This window comes from Psammomys obesus, unplaced genomic scaffold (assembly GCF_907164565.1).
Source record: "Psammomys obesus unplaced genomic scaffold, mPsaObe1.curated_primary_1811, whole genome shotgun sequence".
Lineage (NCBI taxonomy): Eukaryota > Metazoa > Chordata > Mammalia > Rodentia > Muridae > Psammomys > Psammomys obesus.
In genome coordinates, this window is record NW_026596079.1 from 8617214 (window position 1) to 8623213 (window position 6000).

Genomic DNA, 6000 nt, shown 5'->3' on the forward strand with positions numbered 1-6000 from the left:
ATATATACATAGCTATAGAAGACCTACTGGTTATAAGAAATATTTTCTGTTTTCTTCTTCTGGCTTTCAGAGGCCCTCAGTAGCAGGTTCCTAGGTTGTTTTCCTGTTTTCTTTTTCTTCTGATTTCCATCCTCTTTGCCTTTCAGGATGGGGATTGAACATTTTAGTTAGGGTCCTCTCTTTTGCTTAGTTTGTTTAGGTGTACAGATTTTAGTGGGTTTATTCTATGTTGTATGTTTATATGAGTGAGTATATACCTCGGAACCTGCCACAGAGGGCCTCTGAAAGCCTCTGCCATGCAGACTGTCAAAGCAGATGCTGAGCCTGATGGCCAACTGACAGGCAGAGTGAATGGAATTTTATGTAAGAAGTGGGAAATAGTAAGAGCTGGAGAGGACAGGAACTCCACAAGGAGAGCAACAGAACAAGAAAATTTGAACACAGGGAACTTCCCAGAGACTCATACTCCAACCAAGGACTATCCGTGGAGATAACCTAGAACCCTGACAATGCAGCCACTTCTGATGAGACCTGATAGACTAAGATCAGAAAGAAGGAGAGGAGGACCTCCCCTATCAGTGGACTTGGGGAGGGGCATGCATGCAGAAAGGGAGGGAGGGTGGGACCGGGAAGGGAGGAGGGAGGGGCTCATGGGGGGATACAAAATGAATAAAGTGTAATTAATAAAAGTTAAATAAAAAATTAAAAAAAAGAAATATTTTCATGCATAAGCCCCAGAGAGCTCACGCACTGGAGGTGCAAGCAAGCAAGCTAGCAATGAAGGAAAAAAAAAAAAAAGGTTGGGGGAGGTTGGATCATAACTGCCCTGAACCAGAAAAGCGGAGAGAAAGCAACCGGGAATACTGCTGTCTCTGAGTGGTCAGAATCGCTCTTCCCCAGGAGGCATCTCAGCAAAGCCTGCATGGAGCAAGAACATGGGCTGAAATCTGGGCTAGTGAGTTAGGTGCAAGAGCAGACAGCAGCTCTACACAGCACATCATATGCCTTGTTCCTGGGATATTAGAGACTCTAGTGAAGTGCTCCTCAGAAGAGGATCCGAGAGCCTTATAGGTCCAGAAGACTTTGTGCTTAGTTTTCTGAGATGGGGGAGGGGGCTGATAGAAGGTTGGAGAAGAGGAATTTCTCGGACAACATAAGTTCTACAAATATCACAAAGTCACAGACTAATGTAACAGATTTATCTTGAGGAACCAAAAGTCTTTTTTTTTTGGGGGGGGATGTCTCAGCAAGGAGTCGGAGGCTGTATGGCTTGGTGGAGGTGGGAATCCTGAGGATATCCTTGCCTCAGCTCTATTGAGATCTTGGCTGCAGCGAGTTTCCATTGCCTGAATGACTATAAGGTCAAACTAACCCAGTTTTTTTTTTTTATGATGTGCCTAAACACCGTGAGACTTGTGTCTTTGAAAGAAACTGAGGTGTGGAACAGTTGCACAGAATGCTTATGGCATACAGCTGTGATGACCACTTTAGAGTCTCTGGGGCCAGACTTTATTTTTTCCCCACCACTTTCTCTATGCTAGACACTGGGAACCAGGCTCCTGGAATGGACTACAGACCAAACACAGCACTATCCATGGGGGGATGGAAGAGGAAGCTAGTCTCCGTCAGCCAGTTACAGATCATAAGGTGCTGAAGGCCAGACAGATGAGCAGAGGAATAGGAAGGACCCAAGGTAAGGTTTGCAGTCTCAGTTGATGGCTGTGGATGTCACTGAGGAAGCTCCTTCCTGGATAGCTCAGTTCAGCCCAACCCCTCAAGCCGTCAGTGAAAGCCACTCAGTCCCTACACCTCCCCACAGTGGCCCAAGTAGAATCTAGGAAGCCACTTTACACATGTTTGAGTCACACAGAACACAGGGCCTTGATCTGTCCATCTGGATCAGATGGATGGACCAGAGTGACTTCACAGGTATGTAGCTAAGCATACAGATCAGGGACACAGAAATGCACTGAGAATGAGTCATCCCCCACCACTGCTCATGGAAACATGTCTGTGACCTCTCCACATACACATTGTATGCACAGCACACACATAACCCACAGAGCATAGCACATAAATATTATATACATATACCACATATGCAAGTCATATACCTCACAAAACACCATTTATGTGTCATTTACACCCCTGATATGGATTCCACAAACTTTACACACTGTGTACCTATATACACATACCACATACTCCACAAAACAAGGAACTCACCAGAGACACATGCCTTATACACCCCCCAAGAAACAGTGCACACAACATAGGTACACACATTATGACACACCCATTTCACATGCCACAAAACACTGTATACATACCATGTATTCACAGTGTGCATGTGCTGCATACACACAACCAACACAACACAGCATACACACTTCATATACTGCATACTGCACAAACTACAGTGCATATATATACGTCACATACACAGCATAGACATATACCACCACGCCCTGTCTATACCCCCCATAGAACCACGTTATGACTCACCCACTTCAGATACCCCACGACACTAATTTTACCCCTACACCTCACACTAGCCTCCGTACCACCCCATGCCCACACAATAGCACACCCTAACTACACTGGCACTGCACATACACACTCCTCCACACCACATAAATCACACACACTGAACACACACACCAGTAAACATGGTGCATACAGCCCACATTCGCCCCTAACCCCTTAACCACAAAAATAAGCAGCACATAGACACTGCCTTCCAACGACCCTTACTTCATCTCTGCAAACGCTACACAAAGGTAGTGTTTTGTAGGTCTCATACCACACCTGCAAAACCCCCATAAGCATGTCACCCCCTGCCCATGTGCCCTGCCACATCCCCTGTGCAAACCACTTAGAAAACACGTTCCACACCTCATACACCCTGCTCCACCCATCAGAAGTACAAAACATTATAATCTAATTACATGCATTCGTGTCACACCCCATAGAGGTCCCCACACTACACAGACTCACATCACATTGTGTTGTGTGGCTTTTCCTGGGGAGACATAAATTTCTGTTCACCCCTGACGGGGCGATGAGGATGGAACAAAGAAGCAGTTTCAGTCACATCTAATTTGGTGCACCAGTGGGTTTATTGGGGTTACAGAAGCAATAGTGAGGAGTGTGGGAGCTGTACCATTTGGCAGTCTCTTTCTCTGTTGACTGTTAGCATCTATATCCTTGGGGAGAAAGAGAGCTGCACATGCCTCCTGTGCAGCCCAGTGCCCCTCCTGACATTTCTCTGCCCATCTCCATGGGCACGATCTTGTTACAATCCCATGTGAGCAAACAGAAGTGCTCTGATTTTAAAATGGTGGTTTCCATTTCATGCCTGGATACCAATGGTTAAACACAAAAGCCCAGCCACTCCTCTAACAGAACACACACCACACTGTGCACATAGACCACACAGCACACAAAAATGCATCACACCAAACACATGCCACACACCCACATACCCCGGACAGTATGCCACATGAGCAGGAGTAAGGGAAAAGCCTGCCTGTTTTTCCACAAACCCTGGCTTGTTAATTGGCTGTCTCTCTCCAGGTCTGTTTATCATCTTTCTCCAGAGCTTGGGCACCAAATGAAGATAGATTCCAGGAAGCTTTGAAACGTTCCAAATGCAGCAGCCTGAGATCCATGCACTTTGAAGATTGGAACACATTTTAATTCTCCTTGCAATGCTGGATTATGTTTTAATTATCCCTCATGAATGCTCTGTTCCCTGTGACTTCTGGGAGCCATACAGCTTGGTGGAAGAGCTGTTGCTCACTCTGCTCACTGTCCTAGCCTGCGATCTGTGATCCATCTGAACTTGTCACCACAGTGGCCTAGGGCCACATCCTTTCTCCTGAGAGTTATAGACAACCCAGAAAATACAGGAAAGTATAAAGCAGGGCACACGATGTTCCTGAGAATTCTATCTTTTGTGTGTTGGGTGGGTTTATTTTCAATGTGTTAAGTATAAACAGTTTATAAAGTGGGTTTACTTTTCCATATGACTTTCGAAGGACTGTTTGTTCTCCTGAGAAAGCTAAGGGTTGGTGGTGGGCTGGCCCTTCTACATAGGGCCAAGAAAGGGGAAATTAGAAATGTCTTGATGGAAAAGGAAGTGGTTAAGAGTCCAACAGCCCTGCTATGGGTGTGCCTTTACTATTGCCAGGCTCTGGAGCTGTGCACCTATGCACTGAAGTTGTTTGGCACATCTATGTGCCCTGCCTGTGAGATAGGGTTGGCAATTCTGCTCACAGAGCCAAGGTGAGGCCTCCTGGACTGTCATGCTTGAGGGCTGGCTGAGCGCTGCTCACAGCAAGCTCAGGACAGGAAAGTTTAATATCCCTGTCTTTACATACTCCTTCAGGAAGAATGAAATGACATTCATTACCCATGCCCACAATTGTCATCTTCACTAGGACCAAACACTCCCCTTAGGTCTTTAGTGGGAATGAGCCACAAATGGTAAGCTGGGGTTCTGTTCTTCTATAATATAGGTGGAGAGTGGGGCTCTGGCCAGAGGCCCTTCCAGCCCTCAGCCCTCCTCAGATCCTGCAGTACAGCATCACAGCTGCCAGCTAGGCTCAAGGTCAACATCGCCTAGTTGTTTCCTTAGCTTGCAGGCTTCCTTGTTTTTGCCTTGTCCTTTATTAGTCATCATAATGCAGCAGACAAAGGGGCCTGTGAAAGCCCCACCAGGTCAGGTGACTTCTCTACTCAACATTGTCCCATGATTCCCTTCATCCTAAGGAGCATAGAATCCTGAAAGTTGTCTTGTTTCTGGGGATGCTCTTTGACCACAGGCTATCTCTAATCACTCTGTAGCAAAGCAGTAATGCTGCCTTCCTTCCACTGCTTCTATCTCTGTCAACCTTTACCCCAGACCTTACTTCTTCAACTGTCTCTCTCTAGCATGCTTGTCTTCTGATTAAAATGTATGGGCCAGAAAGATTCTGTTTTTCTCCCTGCTATAGGCAGTGCAGGAGCCAATCTCTCTGTATCCCAGGAGATGACTCCAGTTGTCCTCCCTCCCCTGAGGCAGAGTCAGCCTGAGGAGGACAATGGGAGGGAGGATCAATGACCACATTGTAGTTCATTTGATTTTGGATGGCTGGAAGGAAAGGCTTGCTATAGGGTGTTGGTATCTGTCATGAGCATGTCAGGTGCTGTGTGATGAGGTAGGCTGACGATTTTGGTTCCAGGCAGAGAGAAGGACAGGCAGGCAGCCCTCCAAGGGGTCAGAGTAGGGACCAGGTGCTGGAAGCAGGGAGTGTGGGAGGATGCTGAACCCCGGTCATTTAGCCACAACATGAATATTAATGGATGGCTACGAAACACACATGGAGCCCAGCCATGGAGTTCAGCACCATTCAGCTCCTGACTCTTCTTTGCACTGTGATAATAAAAGCTCCATTTGGCTAAGGATGGGAATGGCACCAAGATGACTTGCATTTCCCCTTAATCATCTCCAGGGACAAGACAGACACTGTTTGTGCTGGGCTCTTAGCTACCTCAGATGGCACTCAGATGGGATAGGATGGCTTCGTTTCCCATCTCTCCATCCTTTCTGTGCCATGTCTCTTACTTCCAAGTCATTCTCAATGCCTGAGGGACAAGTTTGCTCCTGTGCTTTTTGTGTGGCTACCTCTTGCAGGTCCTTTGTACCTGGAGCTGCTTGGCACTAAAGTTTTTCAGAGCTTGAGATATAGCCTTTGCTCTCACTCTCACTATGCCAGGAATTACATCCACAACTCCGATCACTTGATATGGGTTCCATGTGTGTTTCCTAGCCATCCATTAATGTTCATGTTGTGACTAAATAACCTGGGTTCAGCATCCTCCCACACTCCCTGCTTCCAGCACCTGGTCCCTACTGTGCTGTTGGTAAAAGGAGAAGGGGAAGAGAGAACAGGTTGACTTTTGTTTTTCAGACAGCCCTCTCCTTCTTCAAATCAACAAAAAATGGAAGGAATAGTC